Source organism: Camelus bactrianus, chromosome 1 (assembly GCF_048773025.1).
Source record: "Camelus bactrianus isolate YW-2024 breed Bactrian camel chromosome 1, ASM4877302v1, whole genome shotgun sequence".
Classification (NCBI taxonomy): domain Eukaryota; kingdom Metazoa; phylum Chordata; class Mammalia; order Artiodactyla; family Camelidae; genus Camelus; species Camelus bactrianus.
Window position 1 is genome coordinate 129354060 of NC_133539.1, and position 27671 is coordinate 129381730.

The 27671-nt window shown below is 44.0% G+C and overlaps 1 long non-coding RNA gene across 5 annotated transcripts in view; it reads left to right on the forward strand.

Annotated features, from left to right (window-relative positions):
• Positions 1 to 15155: 15155 nt before the first annotated feature.
• LOC141578905 (uncharacterized) overlaps positions 15156 to 27671 on the forward strand; it is a 62083-nt gene continuing 49567 nt past the window's right edge. For 2 of the 5 annotated variants that reach the window (XR_012509780.1, XR_012509786.1), the window contains exons 1-2: positions 24215 to 24856; positions 26732 to 26926. This is a non-coding gene — a long non-coding RNA (uncharacterized LOC141578905). Of the gene's footprint in view, positions 15320 to 24214; positions 24857 to 26097; positions 26638 to 26731; positions 26927 to 27671 lie in introns of those variants that run through there. The other 3 variants (XR_012509789.1, XR_012509787.1, XR_012509788.1) reach the window with 3 other exon arrangements.

Consider the following 27671-nt stretch of genomic DNA (forward strand, 5'->3'; position numbering starts at 1 on the left):
CTGGTGGCTAAAAGGGACCAAGGCCTATGAGAGCACTTCTGGGAGCTGCCTGCCAAAACCTGGAAAAGGACTGCTCAGGACTGGCTCTGCAGTAGGAGCAGAGGAAGGAAATGCCGCCTCTTGGTGGACATTATTGGTGATGGCAGTAGGAGGCCTAGCAGCCTTGGCATAGAGGTGGCAGGACAAGGTCCTAGTGGATGATCGTTTTCAAGTGTCTTAAAAATCATTGCTTCATATATTTTATCCATTTTGTGGTTTATTGTAGGGTGGTAATTATGGTCAGTGTTACTCCATATTACCTGGATTAATTAATTTTTTTATTGTTAATTTTCTCTTCAGTGATTTGGAAGCTATATTACCTCTTAATGAAAATTCTCTCTAAATTTTTAAAAATCATCTCTAAGTTCGTAACTTTATATGCAATTGGACCAGTATTCCTATAAGAGTCTCAAAAATGAAATAATCTATTAGATCCTGTTCCTCAATAATGAAAAATTTAGCATATTTTACCTCTCTGCTCTTCCAAACTGTGTGTGTGTGTGTGTGTGCGTGTGTGTGTTTGTGTGCTCCAGTTACTTTTTAGACAGTTGCTTTAAGTTTGTTACATTAACAAAGAAAATATAGGTATAAACATCTTGGATTTCATTGCTCACTAACACTATTTAATTCCATGTGTTTCCCACTTTTGAGTTATTTACTTATCGGGATTTCCCAATCAACTGGACACAAGATTGACTAATTTTTTTCAAGCGGTTGACTTGGAAAACTTTCATATCTATATGCAGATTTATGTTCTCCTCATCAACAACTCTCAGTGTGTTGTTCATAGCCCAAACCTTATTTTAAATTAAGGCATTGTCTTTCATCACCAAAAAAAAAAAAAAAAAAAAAATTCTTAATTTAAGGTGCTGTCTTTTTATGGCTGGCTAGTCTTGTATGCTGAATGGATATTAATAGAGATTTCCTTAACCTTCCTCCTTCTTTTTGCCATAACTCGAATTCATTGAGAAGCATGTTTTTACCATTTATCACATGGGCTTCCACTTTGACTTCCGCCTTAAACCATCACCCCACTCTTTTTCTCCATGCTTATTCCTGAAAAAGTGAGCTCTCTATCTGTTTAAAGGTGGTTCCAGTTAAAGATGTGTGACTCCCTGTCCAAAGGTCCAAAGGAAGAGAAAAGGAAAGATTCCTGTTTCTGGTGGTTACATTTTGTCAGCTTAGAGATCTAGTTATCCGTGTGGCTGCGGTGGAATCTGCAATATCTTGGCACAGAGTTTCCTTTTTCTGGCTTACTAGGGGAGCCGCATTAGCTGGGGTCAAGGCGCTGTGGCCGTTGTCAGGATCCCGGGGCTGAGGCAGCCCCTCTCCCTCCTTGTTATTTTGATCTTGCAAACTGGGTCCCAGCTATGTGAACCCTGGACCTGGCGGCCAGGATCGCCCCCCATGCACCGTGTCCCCAGTTCCTCGGCGTCCCTCACTGCTATCAGCTAGTTCCAGTAAGAGTACGAGATGGCTTCCGCTGCGGTCCTTCCTCCTTCCTCTCCAGGCAGGCCCTCCTTTCCCACTAGTTGGCCCTAAGCCTTCTCTCCTGCGCTACATAAGCTGACGGAATTCCTCAGGGTTTCCAGCAGGTAGATGGCGCTCTTCTATGTTTGGACCCCTTCAGTGCTTGCAGTGGAAATTTAGGAGGTGGGAAGGAGGAGCTTGGGGGTTCTCCTGATCTAGGGGCTCCCTATCCAGCAGATTCAACTAACTGTGGATTGAAAATACTCGGGAAAAAACACAAAGTTTCAAAAAGCAACACTTGAATTTGCCATACACTGGCAACTACTTACATAGCATTCATGTTTTATTAGATACCAGAAGTAACCTAGAGATAATTTAAAGTACACAGGAGGACACAGCAAAAGAGAAAGTGACAACAAATATACGTGTATATTCATGTATAACTGAAAACTTCTGCTGTATACTGGAATTTGATACAATGTTGTAAAATGACTATATCTCAATAAAAAAAGTTTGTATATATATTGAAAAAGTAGATGGGAGGATGTACATGAGTCCCATGCAAGTCCTATGTCATTTTATACAAGAGGTGTCAACATCCATGGATGTTGACGTCTGGGGGGAGTCCTGGAACAAGTGCCCCATGGTTACCAAGGAATGACTGGAGGCCCAGGCTCCTTATCCCAGCCTGTCAGGTCCCCATGTGGTCTGAATCCTACCTGTACCACACTTCCCTTGTCACTCTCCTCCAGCCCTGGCAGACTGCACTCTGATTTTTGAACAGGCCACACTCACTGTGTTTCATATCTGGCCCCTAGAAATACACGTTACTTTCTGAGAATGGCTCTGCTTTCACAAAATGGGCTGCATTGTTACTAGAGAAGACAGTGTGGATGTTCCTTTAAAAACTGAAAATGGACTTAACTCATGATCCAGCCTTCCCACACCTGGACATATGTCAGAAGAAAACTCTAATTCAAAAAGTCACATGCACCTCAATGCTCACAGCAGCACTATTTATTATAGCCAGGACATGGCAACAACACAAATGTCCATCAGCAGCTGACTGGATAAAGCAGTAGTAGTATACTTATACAATGGAATACTACTCAGCCATGAAAAAACAAAACAATGTCATTTGCAGTAACATAGATGGACGTAGAGATAGTCATTCTAAGTGAAGTAAGCCAGAAAAAGAGAAAAATGCCATATGATTTCACTTATATGTGGAATCTAAAAAAAGACACAAATGAATTTAACTACAAAAGAGAAACAGACCCACAGACATAGAGAAACAAACTTACGGTTCCCAGGGAGAGAAGGGGATGGGAAGGGATAAATATGGGGATTCAAAAAGTGCCCGTCTTGGGGAGTGATGGAAATGTTAGCTATCTTGATCGTGGTGATGGTTTTCTGGGTGTAGACATTTATCAAATTCATCAAATAGAACATGTGAAATATGTGTATTTTACTGTACAGGAATCATACGACAATAAACGTGCCTGTAAAAAAACAAGAAAAGATTGGCGGCATTTTGTCCTACTTTTTTATGTGTCTTTAGTGAGTCGGTCTTCAAGTTTCTGGTCTGCCATATTTTCTGAACCAGAAGTGCCCTGCTTCCCTTTCCTTTGTTAAACTGTCAGTGGGTGGCATTTATTCCCGTGGCTTCAACTGCTCTCTGTCCACTGATTAACTGTCAAATCTTTTCCAGCATGGGCATCTCAGTTCAGTCCCAGAAATATACGTATAATTGACAACTAGACATTCCCAATTTATTAGCCCATAAAAATCTCAAGCACTGTATGTTTGGATTTACACTCGCTCAGACCTAGGTTTACTTTTTCAAACAACGGCATCACTATCCCTTCTGTTTTCCGTGCCAAACATCTGGGAGTTTTCCTTTACTTTTCCACTCCCTCACCCCCGTCAGTACTACAATTCTATTCCTTAATGTCCCCCAACTAAATCCCTGCTCCTCGCTCCCCACTGCATTAATTCCCACCCCTTGCTAGTCTGCCCAGTGCTGTTCTTTAGAGTGAACAATCCACTTTGCTCACTTTTAATGACAAATTTGTGTCACTCTCCTCCTTAAAACCCCAAAGAATTCCCCGCTGCGTATGTGAGGAAGTCCCCGCTCTCTGATTTAACGTCACACCTTCTCATAACCTAGTTGCTGCTTTTTTACAGCCTCAGCTTCCGTTAGTTCCTCACAGCCTCTAGCCTCACTGACCTTCCTTCCCTAATTGCAAAGTGCTGTTAGACACGACCAGACCTCTGCACGAGACACGCAAGCTGCTGAGAATCCCGTCCCCACCACGCACTCTCCTGGTCTACAGATTTGCTGGAATCCTTCAGATGTCAGTGCAGAAAGCATTTCCTCTCTGACACCTTCCCTACCTTCTAGAACCCTGCCCCAGGCAGTGCAAAAGCCCCTCTGAACATACAGTAAACATGATGCCAAGTGAATCTTAACACATTGTTTTGAAAACCTATTTAAATTTGTCTCTTCCATGACACACTGTGATCTCCTTGAGGGATGGGGGCTGTTTGGTATTTGTCTAGACAGCTAATGTCTGGCACAGACCCCGGGCCATCGGAAATAGTCTGCTGACTCATCAAGAATTGTCGTCTTTGCGATGTAAGAAAGACTACATGATGTCTGATCTTACACCATCCGGCAAGGGTCAAAATAATTTCACATAGAACTACACAGGAAAAATATGTGTATACTTTTCCTCTTTGTGAGCCCAAGATCATAGGCAGCCTGGAACGGAGGTGTCACTCTAAGCTGTCTGTCCCCTAGGCTGTCACGTCCAGCTTCAACATATTTTTTAGAAGTTGTAGGGATACGTGTACATCACCCCGTCTTAGAACAAACGGTGCTTCAGCCTGACCAACTTTAATGTCCATATAAAAATCAGAAATCTTCCAAACTGAAGCCTGAAGAAACATTTCACTTCTCTCCTTCCAGTCTGTCTGCCATCTGCATCCCACATCCCCACTGCTCACCTGCGTCAGACCACCTTCTATCTAGAAACATTTTAGGTGGGACACTTGGATGAGAACTAATTACAGCAGTCATGAAAATGGTCCCATGAACGTACGCTCTGCACAACAAGGATGTTTTGACCGGAGGCCTCAGCCGTGACCTTCAGGGTCTGTTCACATGTTCTGCCTGGCTTCCCTACAGATGTTCTGCAGAAAATCAAGCCTGCAGTTAAAGTCATAGAAGTCCCAAGAAATCCAGAAAAATAGAGTGAGATTCATTTCCTTGGGAATATTTTTGAAAACCATCCACTAATAGGAAGAAGAGCTTTAAGAGGGTCATTTCAGATCAGATGATGTCCAACTGCAGGTGGGTCAGTTTTGTCATTGTTGCTCGCTAGTTGGCTTTCTGCTGCTTCTAACATGCCGCTGTTTAGAGAAGTGGCCTGAGTAGGCCCTCAGAGCATAAAGGTGAGCTGGGCCTGGAAACAGCCAAGCTCCTCTGCTGTGTAGTGACCCGCTGAGAAGGAAAGGATGGCCCAGGGCTTCCTCTGACTCTCTCCCTCAGTTATAAACTCTATGAAGGGAAAATGGAACAAAAAATCTTAATTCAATATGGTATTGTCAAAGTATAAAAATAATTGTCTTTGGAGGGGATGGTATAGTTGAAGGGGTAGAGTACATGCTGGGTTCAATTCGCAGTACCTCAATGTAAAAATATAATAAGAAAAAGTCTTTACAATAAAAGAAAAATAACAAATAAGAAAAGAGATCTCAAAGAACCCAAGTTTAAAAAGAAAAAAATGTCTTTTAAAAATAGTAGTCAGCTCGGTCTTTTGCTAGATTAGGAGTTTGGGATTAACAGATACACACTACTATGTATAAAATAAATAACCAACTCCCAGGTCCTTAATAACCTAGTTCAACCTGAATCCTTTCTCTTTTTTCCCCTAAGCAACCCGTGGAAGCATCTGAAATTCTCATCTTATAAAAGAATTCATTTAAAGGCGTTTTGAAAGTTACTGGTTAAAAGTTATTTGTGGTTCCATGAATATAGGTCTAGTAAGAATGACAGACAATAAACCACTAAGCAAATTAATATATGACGTACTGCCAGGTTCTAATAATTGCCAGAAAGAAACATAAAGCATATTAGGAGAGAAAATGATTGAATAGGAAATATGTGCGTGCTATTTTAAATAATGTGGTCAGGTAAGTCCTCTCTGAGGGTAAAATAATTTGAACAAAGTCCTGAATGAAGCAAAAGAATAAGCCACATAGGTAACAGACAAGAAAAGCCTCCCAGGCCGGGAGAAGTGTAAGTACGAGACTTGGAGTTACAAACACAGCTCTCCTGGTGGGGACCATCTGGGCGTTGAAGATGGGCTGGAGCAGAACGGTGAGAACTGAGGCTGCAGAGATGGGTGAGGGACCGGATCACACAGGGCCTTGGTAGGGACTCTGGATATCCTTCTGAATACAATGGAAAATTACGAGATTATTTTGAAAAGCAGAACAGCTTGATCCGATTCATAATTTAATAAGACCGTTGTGGGTAATATTTGTGGAATAAGCAATGGAAGCAGGGCAAGGTAAGCTGATGGGAAGCCAATGGGAAGAGTGCTGCTGACCTGGAGAGAGACACCGAGGTTGGGCTGGGATGATGGCGGGAGACGGGCTGAAAGGGGGACACGATTTGACAGTAATGGTAACAGGCCTTAATGCTCGAGTTGGACACAGACACAGAGTGGTTCAGGGTGATGGTTATGTGATATTTGGGGCTGAGCCACAGTTTTTGTGCAGAGACCTGAAAGGAGAATAAAGTGGGGACGTTGACATCGGTAAGAAGGGTTGGTGGGTGTTTAATTCCCCCTAGAGCCGCGTCTCTGTTTCTCTGTAGATGAAGTCAGCAGAGCAGGGATGGGTGTTCCTAATTCTGCAGTGAATTGCGTGTCCTTCTCATCGACAAATTCGAGAGGCCGACCTGCCCATCCAATTGCAACATCTTGAATCTGCTTCTTTCTATCCAGGAGGAGATTTCCAACTAAGATGCCACTCAAAAATTCCCATGCCCACAGTTAGAGCTGTGTGCCTTTGGAATGATGTCAGAGATGCCTCCACAGAGGCTTGGTGTGCTCTCTCTCCCTCAGAGCACACAGTTCCCTTCAGTCCGGTGGGTCTCAGCAGAGAAGATTTCACAAGTAGCCCCTCTCAGGCCCTGGGGACCAACCTCATGCTTGGCAGAGCTCTGAAAATGAGCACGAGTTCCGGGCAAAGGGCCTTCTCCAGGGCGCCATCTGGCAGATTACATGAAGACAGTGTACAAAAGAGTGGGAGGGTTGATGGTATAAATGGATTTTACTTTTTGCTCTGAATCTGATTCTGTCCTTCCATTTTATTAAGGAAGAGTTCTTAGGCCAGACATGATTCTCTTTTTTCTTTCTATTTGATCATCCAAGAGGTTTAGATAGGGTATTTGTTTTAGGGTAAGAATCTTTAAAAAAAAAAACAAACAACTATGCAAATTGTATCTTGTTAGGTATTTGGACAAGTAAATTCTCCCAGCAGTATTGAACCCCCTTGTACCTCCAGGGGTTCTCCAAATGTTTACATGTTCCAAATCTGACCCAAAACCAATGAGCCTTTTTGTTTTAAGCACTTCACCATGGACAAAAGATGTCACTAAAGAAGGTGAGGAAAGAGCAGGTCCCCATCATCCAGAGTCCCTCCCAAAGGGCACACAGAAGTAAGGAGGAGATGAACGAGACAAACGGTTTATTTATACACAAGCAGGAGCCAACCAGAAAAGTAAGTACCATGTTAAATGGTGAAAGTTAAAGGCTTTTTTATCAACCTAACTTAATAGGGCAAAGGGAGAGGAGAGAATTGGCTTCCATGACAGGTTTTCTTCTACATCTATTGAATCTCAGGTGTCTTCAGCTTAAAGTGCTTTTGTATTAACCATGGGTTCCATCTGACTTTCCATTCCTCGAACTTTGTTTTCTTTTTCAACATTCACTCATGTATTCTGAGCCCCTGGATTTACCACATGAATTTTAGATTGATTGTCAATTCCTGCAAAACACCACCTGGGATTTGGGTAGGCTTTCTTTGAATCCTTAGATCTATTCGTGGACTATTGTCATCTAAGTAGAATGAAGCCTTCTGCTCCATGAATATGGGATTATTCTCTGTGAATGTAGGTCTTAGTTTCTCTCAACAGAATCTCTAATCTATTGTAGTCTTAAGTGTCCAAGTCTGGTACTTCTTCCTCACCTCTTTGGATGCTGATTCAGAAGAGACACGACCTCCTGGAGAACCTCTGCTGCCACGGAGCTGACATGGAACTGCATCCTGAGAAGACTTTAAATTCTTTTAAAAATAGGATTAATGTACTTTAATTACTAGATGAGTAATGAATGGGTCACATTAAGATAGGATTTTAATCCTTTTAGAATTAGTAGAGTAATATAGACACAGTACAAAAAATTGAAATATTGCCTAAAAGAGAAGAGATTTGTAATTCCCACCCACAGAGGTGACTATCATGAATGATTTGGTTCTTATGTCTCAGTCTCTGTGTCTCTCAGTATGTCTTTCTCCATCTCTGTCTCTCGCACACTCACAATCAGATCAGTTTACATCTATACTGATTTCACACATATGTGGTCATGCAGATGGGACCCTGGGTGCAGACAGTGGGTCTGCATACTTCCACCCTGAGGCCTCCCTTGACATTGGGTTGAGACCAGACACCCACTTTTCCAACTGCACAGCATTCATTCATCCACATGAACCAGAAAAAATGGACCCCATACACTCTTCATCAACATTAGTATTGCTTTAATTCAGACTGTTTCAACCAGTGCTGTGATGATCACCCTTGAAAAGGCATCTTTGAATAGGTGTGTAAGGATTTTAGTGGGATGAACTGTAAGGATCAGAACTTCTGGGGAAGAGCTGCATCTGTGGCCCTTTGATGCGTCCTGCACCCTGTTCTCCTGAAGAGGAGTGTCCCTTCTCTCTTCCCTCCAGGGGATCTGCTGGAGCCTCTGCCTGCTTACATTGTCACCAGGGCTGGTTGTCACCTGACTAAAGACCCGCCAGTGTGATGGTGACCGGTGCTCTCTCTGCAGTTTCCTTCTGCCTGTGTTCTCACCTGAGAGGTCAAGCATCTCTAACACACACTGGCCACCTGCATTGCCTCTCATTGGAACTGCCCATGTCTGTTCTGTTTCTGTTTAGAACACTGCGTTTCGAAAGGATTTTGGACTACAGGGATGGGAATCCTTTCTCCAACCTTGGGTTATGAGGAATGCTTTTTTCAGGTTGTGGTCTCACTTTCAAGCAGTTTTTCTGGGCTTTTGCTAATTTTTTTGATTGGTTTTGTTTTTGCCACAGGAAGAGCTAAGCATCTCCCTTATGTCTTCTGGCTGTGGTGTCACAGGGGGAACAGCAGTGTCTACCCTGAGATTATGCACAGAGTTACTAAAAGGGCTTCATTTTGTACATCACATCTTTAATCCCCCTGGATATCCCCTTAAAATGATAAAAATGCTGTTTCAAGTGAAAACAAAAAAAATCCCCATCCCCAGCTAAAAACAAGTGGGCAGGGACAAAAGAAAACTTTTTTAAAGTTTCATTGACAGGGAACACCAAGGAGAGTTAAAGACACTCAGAGAGAAAGAGGACTTGGTGTTGTCAGGAGCTGGGTGAGGAGGGAGGGGAGTGCGCGCTCTGGATCCAAGGTTTCACTTTGAGGAAAGAAATAGTATGAAACTAGATGGTAGTGATGGTCGCACAACATTGTGAATGCCTCTAATGCTCCTCAGTTGCACAATTTAAAAGGGGAAAAGTCTATATTTTATTAATGAAACTCCAAAAAGAAAAATAAACCTTGCCATAAATGAAGTGAAACAAACAAAGGAAACTAAAGAAAACCAAACAAAAACATCTCCAGAGGAAGGGAAGTCAAGTTTGGGAGGGGGAGGGGAATGATAGTGGGAATTTGGAGAACATTTTGGAGAAGAAGGTGTGGGTGGGTGCAGAGGGGGCTCTGCCCCAGTTGGTGGTGATGCCTGAACTGTTTCTCCATTGTCCAGCAGTCCAGCTGCAGATGCAGGTTCAGGAGGAGTTGCAGGAGCGGCAGGAGGGAACTCGCGGTCTCCTGCTGGATCCAGATCATCCTTTTTTTGGTCTCTGACATCTTCCCCTGCCCCTGCCTCCTCTGTAACTATTGGATGTGGAGAGAGATTTAAGTCTTGTGGAAGAGCTCATGCTGTGTGAGAGGAAAAATTTACCCACCTGCCTCCCTTTCCATGTGCCTCTTCAAGGACAGAAAACTTCCCAGAGCTTTCCAGACAGCTCCCACCCAGAAAGTGCCCACAGGATGTGTTCTGTGACTGAATTTTTCCAGACAGGTGGTCTGAGGCCATTCTTTTCTCTGGTCCCAACAGTAGCTTCTGGGTACACCTCCTTGTGTGGCCCAGCCCTCGCCCCTCCCTCACCTACACACACGCATCAGCCCTGCCTTCCTGAACTTCGGGCTCTGTTTTGGGGGCTCCTGGTCCTCCACCTGACTTGCAGCGAGGTGGGCACTGGGCTCCATGTCAGAGCAGGGTGTGCTGAGCAACCCGTCATCCACGGGCAGGTACCAGGGGAGAGCCCTGGGTGATCTCTGGGTCAGAGGCGTGCCCCACTGATTTGTGGGCCACGGTGGAGGGGACCCTGCCATATCAAGACCCACCTGGATCCTGCGCTGGCCCTCAGAAGAGCGGCACATCAGCCCTTCACTTGGGGGAGGGGGCGTTGGTTTTCTTATTCATCAGCTGCTGTTCAATATGTGGTATCTAGCTCTGCAATGACAGTGACCAGCAGCTGACCCGGCCTGGAAGCCTCAGAGCCCTGCCCGGCCAGGAACACTCCTGCTTCTGTCCACTCGACCCTCTGCTGCCAGATCAGACCGAGACCTTGTTCAGCTCAGACACCCGGGAGGGAAAAGACATACCCAGAATGCATGGGCTCCACCTTGGGCAGCAGGACCCTTCCCTGGCTCTCCACATCCCAGCCAGCCAGCTTTGCCCTGGGCTGTGGATGTGACCGGCCCACCAGGCCTCTGAACTGCTCTTGCTTTGGGCAGAAACCCATCCCCAAATTGACTGCTCCACCTCCACCAGCCAGGACGGGGCCGTCGGGATACCTGGGTGGGATCAAAGTGGTGGCCTGGCCTGGGCGGGCCTGCCCTGGGCCTCCCTGTGTTACCTTTGGGTCTCTCTGGCCAAAAGTCCAGAGGCGCCTTGGGTGAGACATGACCCAGCGCTGGCAGCGTTGGTTAAGCCCCTCGCTGCGGGCTTTCCGGGGTCTGTGGCCTCGGGATATTGGGATGCAGCAGAACGTGACTCTGTCTCCAATCAAGTGAGCTGAGTAGGGACTTCTCTACAGAGTGGGTGCCTGGTGACTTTAGTTCCAAGTTCTGTTGGGCTCTATTGCTGGGGAAATGAGATCACTTCCTGGGGTCCACTTACCCAAGCTTCCTCCTGACACATAGCTCCCCAAGGACCTTTCTGGGCTGCCGATCTATCATTTCTCACTCCATGCCATGTCCACACACAGTGACACCAACTCAGCCCCCCTCATAGCCCTGGGGAGGCGTGGATGCAGCCAGTGCTGCAGCTCTGAAGATACAGCTGGGTTCAGACATGGCTCCCCCAACTCAACAGTTCTATCACCATGGAAAAGCCACGTGCCTCTCAGGGTCTCCCCAATCTCCCGTCAGCACAGTGGGGACCATTCTGGCCCCTGCTTCCTAGAGAAGCCATCCTGTCTCTAGACCTAGAAACACCTACTGCATCTGTCACCCCCATGGGCTGGCATCACAGGGAGCTCGTGCACAGACTTAGCAAAGGAATGACCCCACAGAGGGATGGCGGAGCGCAGAGAAGATGCCACACAGGCCTGGGTCTGCCCTGAGGTCTGGAGAAAGTCACTTTCCTTATTGCTTGCTTCCCAGCTCCCAGTCGTGCGACTAAATTTAAATACAACTCTGACGTCGTCAGCTCTGGCAAACAACCTCCTAGGTCTTTCTGTCATGTTGACATACAGGCCCAGTGTCTGATCTCGGCCTCTGTGGTGGACTGCCCCAGAATGTCTTCATACTTTTTGCCTTCAGTTCCCACGCCCTTTTGTGATCCCCACACCCTCCCCTGGAGGATGGATGGACTTTGAGACCAGGTTCTGACATGCAGACTGACTTGTGAAAATGTGCGTGAGTTCCACTCCTTCCCAGCTCCAGTTTTCCTTCTCTCTGTCTCTGTCTCTCAGTGCCTCTCTCTCTGTCTTTTCTCTCTGTTTCTCTGTCTCCCCTGCTTCTCTGTGTTTCAGTCTGTCTGTCTCTTTTCCGGTATGTATGTGTGTATATATTTATGTGTATATGTGTGTATTTATGTGTGTGTATTGTTCGGGCCCAGGGCAGGTCACTTCTGAAAATCCCTTGATGACATATTGATTATTTTGAATTCATGTTACTAAAGAAAAATTATCTTTGAAAATTGTGCAAGCACTTTGGTGGAATCTTCTCTAAGGACCAGCACTGCTAGGGAAGTGATGTTCCTGTGGCACTTTGGTGTATCCTGTACCTTGTTCTGCCGGAGAGGAGCGTCCATTTGCTCTTCCCTCCAGGGGACCTCCTGGGGCCTCTGCCTGCTCACGTTGTCACCAGGGCTGGTTGTCACCGGGCTAAAGACCTGCCAGTGTGATGGTGGCCAATGCTATCTCTGCAGTCTGTCCATCTGCCTATGTCCTCACCTTACAGGTCGAGCATCTCTAGCACACACTGGCCACCTGCACTGCCTCTCGTTGGAACTGCCTGTGTGTGTTTTGTTTCTTTTCAGAACACTGGGCTTCAAGAGGTTTTTGCACCACAGCGATGTGAAGCTTTTCTCCGACCTTGGGTCATGAGGAAAGCTTTTTCCAGGCTGTGGTTTTTCTTTCCAGCTGTCTTTCTTGGCCTTTGTTTTCTGCTTTAGTTTGGTTTTATTTTGCCACAAGAAGAGCTAAGCATCTCCCTTCTGGCTCTGGTTTCACACTTAGAACAGCAGTGCCTACCACGAGATTATGCACAGAGTTACCAAAAGGGCTTCATTTGGTACGTCTCATCTTTAATCCATCTGGATTTCCCTCTCAAAATACAAAAATGCTAATTCACGTGAAAACAAACAAACAAAAAATTCACCCGTCCCTACTTAAGATATGAGGGCAGCGAGAAAAAAAAGCCACCTTTTATATGATTTCATTGATAGGGAACATCCAGGATAGGTTAAGACAGAGAGAGAAAGGGGATTAGTGCTTCTCATTGGCTGGGGGTGGTAGGATGTGGGGTGCGCTTTGTATACAAGCTTTTAGTTTGAGGAAGGCAATTGTCTAAACCAGTGGTGTTGGTCTCACAACATTTTTAATGCACTTAATGCTCCTTAAAATTGCACAATTTAAAATGGGAAAAGGCTAAACTTTATTCTTGTAAACTTAAAACAAAAATAGAATATACTATAATAGAAAAGAAAAATATCTGACTCCATAGAAGATCTGTCCTTTTGGCTTTAACCCTGTGCCCTATTTTCTAGGCTTAATCTTACTAGCTCTGCACCTTTTGTAAAACAGTGTTGCCTTTAGCCTGAAATATACAGGAAAGCCTATTTTCAAGTCTTTGGTCTTTAAGGATATTAACACTTTTGCACTTATATAAAGACAGCAAGTTGCAGAATAGAAAATAACTTTTGCTTTGTTAGAGGTTTTACAGAGGCCCTATGACCTGGTCTACGTTGACAGCTGCAGACCAAGATAATGGCAGACTAATATCTTGGAGAACCATCTTCCCCAAGTCAGACTTCAGGCTCCTTTTCTAGTAAATAGGGGAGGGGCTGTGGTTGGTTGTTGCAAACTTCTTGGTGTCGGATTTCTTTGTCCTTTGAATCCTTTGCAGCTGTCCACGTGAATCAGATCACCGTGTTCCTGTAACACCTGCAACAAAACAGACTTTTTCTATTCTGCAACTTGTTATCTTTATAAGAGTGCAAAAGTGTTAATATCCTTAAAAGTCAGATTTTGAGAATAGGATCTTCTGTTTATTTCAGCCTAAAGGTAACATTGTTTTACAAAAGTTGCAGAGCTAGCAAGACTAAGCCTAGAAAACACGGCAGAGGGTTAAAGGAAAGGAAAAGATCCAATATGGAGTCAGATTTGTTCTTCTCTATTACAGTGCCTTTGGGTGAGAGCTAAGAGGATGAGTCCTGGGTGGGTCCTCTACAGTCCCAGGCTGCAGTTCAGGCAGGGTCCCTGCCAGATTCACCATGACTTTGGACCTGATCTCCCGCAGAGAAAGTGACAATTATTGGATTAAAATTACCTGTCAAAATCCCTTCAATTGCCTGTAAACTATACCACAGCAGGGGATGTCTCATTGGCCAGTTAACTGCCAGTCTCCCCTGATGCAAGGGACCAGCGTCACGGCGGGATCCATGGTGGCCTGGACAGTGCACATTCCTACTTTTCTCTCCAGCCTTGGCTTCCTAAAATTGATGCTTTGAAAGCTCCCGTCCCTCTTCCCTCTGGCCTGGTGTGAATGAACAAGATACCTGCACCCACCTGGGCTGAGGCCAGGCCACGCACACAGCCCCATGCACACAGCCCACCATCTGCTGTCTACCCCTGGGCTCAAGTGCACCCTCTGAACTCCCCCACCCCAAAGGTCCGCGTGCCTCCGCCCTAGGGGTCCAGATCACCATCAGGACCATCAACCACCCAAGGCCCACAGGCCATTGGCTGGCAGCCTGGGATCACCCTGACCCATCGGGTCAGATGAGACACAGGGTGCGGGGATCAGGGTGCCAGGGCGGGAATTGGAACCTCTTTCAGCCCAGCCTGCCTCACCCTGTAGCCTCAGACACTAACTATGAAGGTGCACACTAGGCTGGATCCCCCGCTGGTGGCAGTAGTCATCATTACTGGAGCTCAGATTTCCCCACCCCAACCACAGGGTTAGGGGTGAGGGAGTGAGCTTAGGGTAGGGGTGCACTCAGAGTGAAGGGGATCCCATGGTGAGGGGGTATAGGTTGAGGAGTGTGGGGCCGCTCAGATTGGAACTGACCTGGCTGAGAGGTGAGGAGTATAGTTTCAGGATTTTGGGGGTCCTTTGGTGAGGCATGAGTTTGTAGGGGCCATAGGTTAGGACCAAGCAGGACGGAGTGTCAGGGCACAGACCTCGGTGTGAGGAGAAGAAGCCCTGTCTTTAAGGTCTGGTGGGAGACTGGGCCTGGCCAGGGGTGGGAGGGTAGTAACAGGGAGGGGAAGGTGAGCAGGGGAAGTGGGGCTGGTGGGGTGTGGCCTGGCCCAGGGAAGTCGTGGTTCTAGTTCAGTGCCAGGACCCAGTCGGTGGCGGGGTGAAGGCTCTGGGGATGGAGACCCGGCGGGACGAGCAGGAGGGGCACCACCTGGCTCCTCCCGGCCCCAGTGGCCAGGTCTGGTAAAGCAGGAGACCCACCCGAGCAGTTTGCGCTGCAGGAGGGAGGAGGAGGAGGGGCGCGCACGCGCTGACGGACAGATGCGCGGACGCCGGAACCCGCCCAGAACGAGTGGAAGCTGGAGGCAGCCGGTTGCTCCTGGACCAGCTCCTGGAAGAGGAACACGGCCTGGGGTCTGGGCCGCCGCTTGCCCTTGGTTTGGCTGCCGCTCCCGGGCAGTTAAGGGGGCGCTGGTGGGGGCGTGCTGCTCGAAGCCGGCGGGTGACGCCTGTGCTGTGCGACTGAGGAGGCGCACAGGGAGGGGTGCGGAGGTGAGGTCACGGCCGCGCATCCGGTTAGGACCCTGAGGCGGTTCCCAGCCGCCGCTGTGGTTAGTGGTAACCCCGCTATTAGTAGTTCCTGAACACCGCGTTTTTGCCGCCGCTTATACCCGGGTTTAGGAGAGCAGGTACTGCCCCGGGAGGTGGGAGGGCACCGGACGGCTCCGAAGCATCTCTGACTGGCCCTCAGACCATGACCTGCTCCCGGGAGGCGGGTGCGGTGCGGTCGCGGGGCCTCGGATGCAATGGGGGCTGCCCCATGAGAGCCCCTGGATTTGCTCCCATCTTCCCCGCGGCCTGACCTTGGGGGCGGCCTCTAAATCCCCAGGTTCTTGTGACTCAGGTTACAGGTCAGGCTGCCCCTGGGAGGTGGGCGCAGTGTGATCAGTGTGCTGGGATGGCTGCAGCAACAGCGGGAAATGGTCGCAAACCCCGCGCTTTCACAGGGCAGCCCCAGTCCCGCCATCGCAGCCGCCGCCATTCCCTGACAGCACAGCACCTGCCTTCCAGGAGCAGGCTGGCCTGTAACCTGAGATCCACGAATCTGGGGCAGCAGAGGCCAATCTCAGGCCATGCGCTGGGGAGTTTGAAGCCAATCCACGGGCTCTCATGGGCAGACCCCATAACCCGCCACTGCCTTCGACCACACCGTGCCCTCCTTCCAGAAGCAGGCTGACCTGCGGACCGTGCCTGGAGCAGCAAAAGCCGAGCCCTGGACAGGCCGTGGGAGAGAAGGGGGCAAGTCGACCAGCCTGCCAGGTCGCTGCCCATCTCCCTGCCGCTGCCCCAGGTTCGTGGATCACTTGTTTTCAAGTCAGTGGGTTCCTGAGAGGCAGGAGCGGTGCAGTAAGGAGGCGGGGTTTGCGGGGAGGGGTGCTGCCCCAAGGGGATCAGGTGGACTTGCTCCCATCTCCCCCAGGGCCAGATCTGTGGACGGCCTCTGCTGCCCCAGGTTCACAGGACGCATGTCATGTCATTCTGTCCCTGGGAGGAGTGCTCAGTGCCCTCGGGGCAGCCTCAGTGGCTGACAATGATTTTGGAAGTGGGCTCTAGCCCAGCATAACTAACTCTCCTTTCTTCTCTTGCTTCCTCAGTTGGTGGCTGTATAGGCTTTTTCATTATAGGTTATTGCTGGATAATGAACATAGGTTTCTCTGCTATACAGAAGAAACTTTATTTAAAATCTATTTTTATATATAGTGGCTAACATCTGTAAATCTCAAACTCCCAAATATATCCCTTGCCATCCCCTTTCCCTGGTAACCTTAAGATTGTTGACTAAGTCTGCAAGTCTGTTTCTGTTTTGTAGATGAGTTCACAGTGTCTTTTTCTCTATTTTTTTAGATTGCACATATGAGTGATATCATTTGGTATTTTTCTGTTTCTGGCTGCTTTCACTTAGAATGACGATCTCTAGCTCCACCCATGTTGCTGCAAATGGTTTTATTTTGTCCTATTCATGGTAGAGTAATATTCCAGTCTATAAATATGCCACAACTTCTTTATCCAGTCATCTGTTGCTACATTTAGCTTGCCTCCATGTCTCGGCTACTGTATACAGTGATGCTATGAACACTGGGGTGCAGGTATCTTTTCACATTGGAGTTCTTTCCAGTTATATACCCAGATGTGGGATTTCTGGGTCATAGGGTAAGTATACTTTTAGTTTTTTGAGGGATTTCCATGCTTTCCATAATGACTACACCAAACTGGATTCCCACCAGCAGTGTAAGAGGGTACCCTTCCCTCTACAGCCTCTCTAGCATTTATCATTCATGAACTTCTGAGCGATGGCCATTCTGACTGGTGTGAGCTGATATCTCATTGTAGTTTTGATATGAATCTCTCTGTTTGTTAGTGATATCGAGCATTTTTTCATGTGCCTATTGGCCATTTGTGTCTTCATTGGAGAAATGCTTGTTTAGGTCTTCTGCCTATGTTTGGATTGAGTTGTTTTTTTTTTTGTTTTTAAGTTGTATGAGCTGTTTATATATTCTGAAAATTAAGGCTTTTTTGTTAGTCGTATCATTTGCAAATATTTTCTCCCATTCGTAGGTTGTTGTTTCCTTTTGTTTTACTTATGGTTGCCTATGCTGTGAAGAAATTTATGAGTTTAATTACGTCCCTTTTGTTTTTTTCTCTTATTTCCATTGCCTGGGTAGATTGCCCTAGGAGAACGTTGCTAAGATTTATGTCAGATAATGTTTTGCGTATGTTTTCTTTTAGGAGATTTATCATGTCTTGTCCATCTGCATCTTAAGCCTGTACTCTAGATCTGTGCTTCAGTTTTGAATTTTGAGCTTCTTAGAGAACACCTACTCTTAGCTCATATGTCAGATTCAACATGTCTAAAGCTGATTTCATAATCATTTTTCTTGCAGCGTATCCATTTATTCAGTGGCATAATCATTCTTCTAGTCTTGAATACCCAAAGGCTTGGAATGGTCTTTGATTTATATTTCTCTCACCACCCTCCACATATTCTTGGCTTCTGGAACTGTATGTTTTTGGTTTCAAATGTCTATTCTGATTGCTGATACTCTGATGAAGAGCGTTCATCCCTGATACAAGAATTTTTCCTTCTGCTGAATTCTTGGATATTCTCTCCCCTCCTTTCAGTCAACCTTCAGTTTTGACCCTCCAACATCTAGAGTCAAGTCAAAGACTTACCACAACCAGATCTCAGCCAGGTAGTCTCGACCCTTAATCACTTTGGCCTTACCTTATTTGTTCCAATCATTATGTGACTTAGCCTCCTAGGGTAACCTGTGCCTTATTAAAATCCAGGAGTCACCAGTCTTTTCCTATCCAGTCCTCAGTTAAAACAGCTTAGAATTGCCCTGAGAACTAGTTGGAGCCCCATCCCCTTCATTGATTCTTCCCTATTTACTCCAAATACTTCTAGCTCCTCTTTGTATTTCTGCACTGTTCATGATCGGTAGCCTGTAATCTAGTCTTTGAGTACTGACTTGGTACCATTGCCGGTTGGTTTCCAATGTGTCTCCTCACTTAGCTGGTAACTGGAGAAGACTCCCTTGTTCAGCCTCCTTTATACCTTCACCCTGCTTAGCATCGGGCAATAGCAGGCATCCAGGCAGTGCTAACCTACTTTATTCGCAGGGGTGGTGGTTTGGAGTATAGCTAATAACTATTAATTCAGTGTTGCAATTAAAAAAGAAAGCCAAGAAAATCCATAAAACTTTATCTCCATGTTCAGTTTAGCGCTTTACCTCAACAGTTTTCTTAACTCTGTGTTTACATTCACATAGTGTTCAGTGCTTTTACTGTTCCCTGAGGCAAGCAGGTGAGTTGACATTATGTTTGACTTTCACGTTACATTTCATATTGGATATATTTGTGCAATGACAAAACCTTCTTTTATAAGTAAACAGCTGGAAGCCCAGAGAGGCTAACAGCCTAAACCAGGGTCACCTGGTTAGTGTTTGGCACAGGCCAGGACCGCGGTTCACATCTTCCAGCTGCTCCTCTTCCAGTGCCTTTTCATTCCAGTGCTGGGAAATGTAGCCCCATCAGCCAAACGGCCAAGTCTCATTGCTGCCCCTTTACCTGCCAGTGATGGCAGTGCTACAAAACGTGGCAAAGGAAAGGTCAGAAATAGGAGTGATAAAAGACATGGAAGTGCTGGAAATGGATCCTCAGCCTCTTCCTCCCTATTTGAGCACCTCACAAGTGTCCCTCTCTGACACTGCTGTTCATTGATTATAACACAGTCTTTAAAATCAGTCTGATCTTTTGTAGGACATGCTTTTATCCTGGTCCCTTTCCTGCTAGTAGTCACCGTCATGGGCAGAAAGTGCCTGACTGTGCTCTGTTTGTCACTTAGGTGGGAGGGGAAGTGGGAGACAAAGCGGGTTGAACTGAAGCCGAGCTTTTTACAGCTCTGTTGTTCTAGGACCAGAGCAGTTCCACTCCTGCTTTCATCACCTCTCCACCTCTGAGTCCCAGCCACCCACTCCTGCCTGCTTCCCCACATGCCACGTCCTGGGGGAGGACAGTGTGGTTGGCAATGCCCCCTCCACCCTCCGCCTTCCGCCCTGGGAGGTGCAGGAGTCTGCTTCAACTTTTGAGCTGTTTTGGTAGTTGGGCTTTTCCAGCCTTTCTAGGCATCTGCTTTCCAGCTCTGGGAAATTGGAGATGTAACTTAACCATACAAGTTCTATACTAATGTATTCAGTGGCATTAATGTGATGTTGTCTTTAAGGTGTTCTGGGACTGGATAGGAGGTTTTTAACACAGGATGCTTCACATCCAATTCTAAAGGCCTACAGGATGCAGGTGTAATTCAAGTTCTTACATGGCTGTAAGGCAGACATGGACATTATTTTATAATATGACCATATGTTCATAGATTACGGTTAGTCCGCCGGCTCTGTATCTAATAAAAGTTTAAATTCCAAACGCTTGAATAAAATTTGTGGACCATGTCTTTTTGCCTGTAACTAGTTGCAAAAACTGAAATCAAGACTCTACCACAAGCCAGTGTTTCCCAGTAGAGAAACCCTCTACTTTTACAACCTCTAAGTAATTCAGTGGTTCTTTGGGTGAGATGAGGGATGCCAGAGTATTTTGTTGGGACACTAGAGTGGCATGACAAGTATTCTGGGACTGGTTACAGTTGAATCTCTGCTTCCTATATCCTGGACTGATTACAGAGTCAATGTTAGTGCGTTAACCAGCTTCTGAATGCAAGGGTAGCTAGGAAGACAACAGAGAAAATAGAAGGATATAAAGTAATGGAGAGACTTCAGAGCAGTACAAATGTTGACTTTGACACCACCAGCTGCTGACGTGAACTTGGCAGGAATTTGTGAGAAATGGTGGGTGTCACTGCAAGAAGGAGAGTCCTGCAGATTTTGGGGTGAACAGGCAAAGGGGAGAGCAGATATGGTGACCACTCGGGGGCTGATTATTTGTGTCCTGAATGTGAAAATGTCTGGTCTCCTGTTCAATTTTGCAGCCACAACTTCACGTGACTCAGGGCATTATTTCCACCAGATACCATAAAAACATAAACAACCTCTGTTTCCCAAAGTGTTTGTTCTCGATCTGAGATGATTGTCCTGTGGTGGGAGGTAAGTGGGCGGTGGGTCCTATTACATCACTCCCTTTCACTAAAAGTCTACCTCGCTGCTTTTCACCCTACTGCTAGGGGTGCTGCCATTCTGTTACACCTAGACCTATAAGACAGGCTTACCTGAATCCTCACGTGAAGAGGGATAGTTATGTGCAGTTTTAAATAATTGCTTGGGTCATGTGGTCCTTTGTTCCCTCCATTGGAAATCACTATTCCAGAGCAAATAGTATGAATCTATATAAACTATATTGTTTGTAAGATGTCTTCGGAAGTTTTGCAGTAGGTTTAAATATTTGCTTGGTGATGGCCTCTTGATTGTTTGAAGGAGGCAACCCTCACTAGGGGCTTTGTTGGCTCCCTTAGATTTCCCTTACTGGCAGTAGAGTGTTCGTAGGCAGAGTTAGAAAGTTAACTGGGCTGAGAAGCCGAATTTGCCCGCAGCTGGGAATTGGTAGAAGAGTCAGTTATGGAAGGAAGGATTTAGGATTATCTGGTAGCAGAGTTGTGGGATCCAAGCCCTGGGAAACCTCAGCTTTTGTAGAGTATATTCTGTAACAATAGGCTATTGGATAATTTTAACACTTGTTATGGGATGTAGAGTTGGGGAAAGACTTAAAAGTGAAAGAACCTTAAAAAAGAATCTCCAAATATTTTAAAGAAAACAGTACTCAGAATGAGAGCTTTCCTGGAAAAGACTAGTTCTTCACTTCACAGGGGAAGCAGGGAGAAAGTGTAACTGCACTTACGGTAACTTAAAAGCTAAACCTTACCCTCCCACTTAGCTGTTTCCTGGTGTAAGTTCATATTCCACATCTGTAGTTTTAGACATGATGTGTCATTTTCTGGTACTCCATTCTGCTTCTGAGTGAGAGACTGACGCAAAGTCACATAGCAATTGAAAAATTGCACAAAAGTCTTTATTGTTAAAAATGTAGATATGTGGCAGAGTGCTGCATTTGCAAATGACTTTCAGTACAGAGAACACTTAAAAGAATGCGGTGTTATTTCTTTTTTTATTCCTTTAAGCCTTTGAATAGAAGGTTTTCTTTGCAGAGTTTCTGGAGTACATCAGAACAAGCAGGAACTAAAAATAGCTTTAAGAAAGCACCAGTATAGATGTTGTTTATAGTATGGTATCTGTCTTAAAGTTAACTCTTTAAAGCAGGAAGTTGTAACTCTCAATTTCTTAAGCAAATAAAAAACATTCTTGACTCTTAATGACATACTTTGTGGGGTGAAGCCGCTTTTGCTTCCATTCTGAGCATTGAAAGGCCTTCAAGGATAATTCTACCAGTCCTCAATATTTTATTTTCCTTCTGTTGAGAACTTGTTATTAAACTTGAAGGAGATATAAATATCATTAACTTGCTACATATGTAGATATTTAGTGTTACATAGTCAGAAAATTTATGTACATCACACGTATCTACATAATTCCCCAGGTTCCAACTGTGTTCCTGATAAAAGAATGGTGGGAAATGGCATTATGGGGATATGTCTTACAGTACACAGTGTTTCCCCTGTTCCCTCTACCAGATCTGGATATTCTTTCATCTTTCGGCTTCTAGAATTTCTACCTCTTTTTCTTAAGACAGGTGTAACTCATCCCCCTGCTCACACAAATATGCGTACACACACACACACACACACACACACAATGTGCCATAGGGAGTAGCGTGCACCATCCCATTCTCTGACTACAGCTCTGATCCCACACACTGGAGGCAGTGTCTTGCACGAATTCATTTGTAAGTTCCTTTTTAAAACTCGGGTGGTCGGGAAATAGGACTGATATCCTCACCTAGTAGGCAAGCCCTCAAGGATAACTTCTATGGTTAATGCCAGGGTATCTTAATGTTTGAGTACCTGGGTTTCATGTCTTCCTGTACCACCTGTGTGACCCATGATTCCCACATTTCTGTCTCCCGTTAGACTTTTTCTCTCAAACTCTGGACTCTTATAATATTCTGCTGATTTGGCATCTTCACTTGGAACTCTGATATCTTAAAACCAACATGTGTATAAACTGAGCTCTTGGTCCTCCTACCCCCCAAACTGGTTCTTTATGCAGCCTCCCCCATTCAGTTAGTGGAAACTTAATCCTTCCAGCTGCTTGGGTCAAAAATCTTGGAGTTATTCTGACTTTCACTGACATACCACATAAATTCTGTCAATAGATCTGGTTTGACACTGCCTTTAAAACATATCCAGAGCCCAGCCACTTCTCACCATGGCTCCTGCTTCCACTGCTGCTTCCCTGCCCTGAGCCACTGTCCTCTCCTCCTGCATAGCCCTTCTCAGTAGCTTCCCACCTTTCTTCTCTGACCCGTTTGCACTATTCTCACCCCGCAGTCAAGTGAGCCTTGAAAACCTAAGTTAGATTGTGTCGTCCTTCTGCAGTGCCTCCCCATTTCACTCCGGGTAAAAGCCACAGTCCTTACAATGTCCTCCAAGGCCATACAGGATCTGCACTGACCCTTCTCCGCAGCTCCAGCTGTGCCCCCATTCTGGAACATGCGAGGTCACGCTGGCCTTGGTGATGGTTATTCCGTCCTCCTGGGACTTCTCACCTCCTAGTCTTAATTCTAACCTCAGTTCACAGTGTGCCCTGCTCTGGTATTTAATACAACATCACCCTCATCCTATACCCTCAACTCTCTTTACTTTGCCCTTTTTACTTTTTTCCATGGTTCCTCTTTCCTAGCATGCCACCTCCTCTGCTGCTCTGTTGTGTGTATTGTCATCTCCACCCCCCACCCCAGCTAGACTCCAACCAAGCTCCGTGAGGACAGGACTTTTGTTTTGTTTATTGATCTATTCCAAGTGCCTAGAGTAGTCCTGGGTACATTGTAGGCCGTCAAAAATTATTTGCTGAATAAATTAAAAGGCTATTTTAAAAATGAATCATCCTTTCATTAACAGGTGAGGAAAGGAAGCTGCATGAAGGAAAATGGTGCAGTAAATAATGATATTTGCCTGTTGTACTATGTATGATATATATATATGTGTTTTAGTCTTAATTTGGTATCTCAGTTTCTTAATTTAATAGCTGTATTAAGGTGTAATTTACAGGCCATACAATTCACATATTATAATTGTACAAGTCAGCCATTTTAACTATTTCTAGAGTTGTGCAACTGTGTCCTCATAAAGTCCCATTGTGTCCATCCTTATGCAGTTCGCCCTCCCCTCAGTGGCACCCTGATTTTATTTGTTTTTGTTTTTTTGGCAATCACATCTGAAAAGAATAATTTACACAGCAGTACTAATATAGCTTTGCACTTTTAGAAATGACACACTTAAATATGAAATCAGGAGTCATTGCTGAATGTAGGCAGCAGTATCAGACATTGGTGAGAAGAATGGACTTGAGTGTCAGACTGGCTGCGATATTACCCAGCTCCACCATTTACCAAGTTACCCAAATTATTTTCTGTCTCAAGCTCTATGTCTGTTATATGGGTGTAATAATAGGAGCTTACAGAGTTGTGAGGATTAAGCAAACAGGGAAACAAAATTTAGTATAGTGGCCAGCTTATGTTATTACCTAAGAAATAGCCTTGCAGGTAGAGAGCAAAATTCAAATCAGTTTCTAAAGTATGTGTAAAATATGATCCAGTTCCTGCCTGGTTTGTAAACACGTATGCCTACTGCAGAATATAAAAGCAGGCTAATTTCCAACAGAAAAGATCATTTCTCAGCATTTCTTTCAAAGGTAGTTGCAAAATAATTTTTACTAAATTTTCTGTGCCCATCTCTGACAGAGCTTTGACACCAGAGAAGTAATTATCTACATTTTTGTTAAAATGATGCTGACCATCAGGAAGTGTTCCGAATTATATTTTAGCCTTTATGTTGGGAAATATTGTGAAACTTCTTCTAAATTAATGGGGGAGGGGCATTCATTGTAGCTCTTGTAGCCTGATAAGGCTTCTCTAAATTATCTTTTTTTAAATTTTAATTAAAGTAATTAATTAATTTTTTGCAGGGGGTGGTAATTATGTTTTTATTTATTTTATTTTTATAAGAAGTTCTGGGGATTGAACCCAGGCCCTTGTGCATGCTAAGAATATGATCTTTCACTTGAGCTATACCCCCCTAAATTATCTTTAATAAGGTCTTTTTCTCTGTTTTGTTATTTTCTTTTATGTACAGATGCACAAAGCAGGGTCATCAGAAGCCTCTCAATTCCAAAGATGATTATAGTGAAAAACATTGCACAGTGACAGTGAATCCTTGGAATATGAAGAAAGATTGTAAAGTCCTGAATGAATTAAGAAGGAATTGTTACATTAACTTACATGTAACCATGGCTCTCTTACCTTTATTTTTCACTTTATAATGAAGATATTCCTCACCCGTCAAGGTTGCTTTGTTAGATATAGGGAATATCTAAAGCCTTTTCTGGAAGTTTTTTAAATAAATAAGAGCAGGTAATTTATCAGAAGTGTGAATGGTGTAATCTGCTCTGTCTAGTATGGTAGCCACCAGCCACATGTGACTATTGTGAATTGAGATGTTCTATAAGTGGAAAATACATAATAGATTTTCAAGACTTCGTACAACAATAATAATGTAAAATATTTATTAAAAGTTTTCAAAGTGTTAATCACTTTTGAAATGATAGTATATTGGATATTTTGGGATAAATATAATTATTCCTGGAATTAAGTACACTTGTTCCTTTTTATTGTCTAAATGGGATTACTGGAAAATTGTGACTTGCACTATGTTTCTATTGACAGTGCTGGCTTCTAACTTATTGCAAATAATATGAAAAAAACTTTGATTAAGTATTTTATAATTGAGTAGTTGATTTCCATCATATTATTTTCAGGTGTACAACACAGAGGCTCAACATCTTTATATATTATATTCCATTTAATGTCACCATAAAATAATGGCTATATTTCCCTGTGCTGTATGATACAGCCCTATAACCTATCCATTTTATACATAGTACTTTTTACCTCTCAATCCCTTACCCCCTTCCTGCCTCCCTCTCCTCCTTCTCCCCATTGGTAACCACCAGTCTGTTCTGTGTACCTGTGAGTCTATTTCTGTTTTATTATAGTAATTAATTTGTTTTATTTTTTAGATATACATATAAGTTAATAAATAGAATATTTGTTTTTCTTTCTCTGACATATTTCACTTAGCATAATACCCTGTAGGTCCATCCATGTTATTGCAAAAGACATTATTTAATTTTTTAATGGCTGAGCAGTATTCCATTGTGTGTGTGTGTTCATGTGTATATATGTGTGTGTATATGCGTGTATATATGTAAATATACATATATATATAATATACCACAACTTCTTTATCCAGTCATCTGCCAGTGAACATTTGGGTTGTTTCAGTGTGTTGGCTATTGTAAATAGTGCTGCTGTGAACACTGGGGTGCATGTGTCTTTTTGAATTATATTTTTCTCCAGACATATACCCATGAATGGGATTGCTGGATCACACGGAAGTATATTTTCAGTTTTTTAAGGAAACTCTATACTGTCCTCCATGGTGGCTGCAACATTTACATTCCCACCAACCGAGTAGGAGGGTTCCTTTTTCTCTTAAAAGGTCAAAAATTCTCTACATTTATATACTTTCCTTACAGTTTAGGACACAATTTGGCAAAAGCCAGATAGAATTTAATAGGAGTAAATACAGTATTTTTTCAAATGTCCATGCATTATTGATAGATATGTTATTGATGAGTTGGTTCCCTATTTTTGTAGATGCAGAAGTTTTTATAGCTTCACAGACATTTCAGTCTTGCAGAAAGAAAAATGTCTTTGCATTTTGCTGAACTTGTCCGGGTGGCTTTATGGAATTTGGTCCAGGCCTGCAGAGGTGAATACACATCCAAACCTGAACCATTTGAATGTCTGCAAGATTTTAAGAGTCTAGAATGTCAGATCTGGACTATAACTCTGGTGAATGACATCAGTGAGTGGACTCAAGAAAACTCCATTTGAGTGCAAAGCCTTTCATAAGCCAAAAAAGGCTTTGAAATTGTGGCAAAGCCAGAGACTTTTGTGCACCACATATGGCCACAAACCCATGGGGACAACCACAGGCCTTCTGGAGTGCCAAGGGAATTCCATGTGAGGAGTCCAGCACTCACAGGAATCCAACAAGTCCCTGCCAGCCAGAGCACCTTCATTGCTACTGTGGTATTTTGAGCAAATGTCTTTTCTTCAGGTTCAAATTGGTTTGTTGTTTTTTTTTTAATAAAAGAAAATCAAACAACTTCTTGTTCCCGTGGTGAAAGTAAAAGTCTAACATTTTCTGATTTCTTTTGACAGAGAAAACTTGAGCCTATGAATCTAAACTCATCTGTGATGGTCTGCAGCTGGGAGCAAGCAGATCAGTGTCAGTCCCTTTGCAGCCGTTGGCTGGGAGCCTGCATGTTCCCTGGAATGATATTTGAAACATGTCACCCTAGCCGTGCCTTCGCTCTGGACTGGGAGGCGAGTCAGTCAGAATCTGCATTATGGAATGTATGTTTCAGATCCAAAGCTAGGAGATCTTTTTTAATAGCAAGAGAATGTAGTCATAAATATATCTATTAGTGTATTTATGCAAGAACAATTTTAAAGTTTTTTTATTATAAAAATTTCCCCCAAAATTGAAAATGAAAGAACATTGGAATTAAAATCCAATGGAATTAAAAACAGTGGAATTAAAAATCATCTGTACCTTAGTTATACATAAAGAATCTTAAAATCCTTCTAAACATTTTTTTGTTCAAATGTAGATATTTTTCCCTTCCAAAAATGAAAATTATTATTTCACATTTTTTTCTTTTTCCTTTTATTATATATTCCATATTAATAAATATAATTCTTTTAAATCCCTTTTAATGGCTGTTTAACATTATATTGAACAGATATGTAAATAGTCCTAGGTTTAAGAAATTTAAAAAATTGTCATTACAATGCCCCTGCAAAGAATTTTTTCGTGTTTCTATTTTTAGTTACTAATTTGGACTAAAAGTTAACAAGTTTACTTTTCTTCATCTAAAACATTGGTTATTTTATGAATGAATTGTAAGGATTTTAAATAACTTTTCAGTAATTTCAACAAAGAAATTAACTTTAAGGCAAAAATGTATGATGGTTTGCAAATCTATTTTCATTATATCTTCACTTTTACCAGTGTCATATCTGTGTGTGTTTGCACAAGTGCTTTAACTACCAGGAATGTAAGAAAAATCTGTGTACTAAAAATGTGAAAATAGTTTCC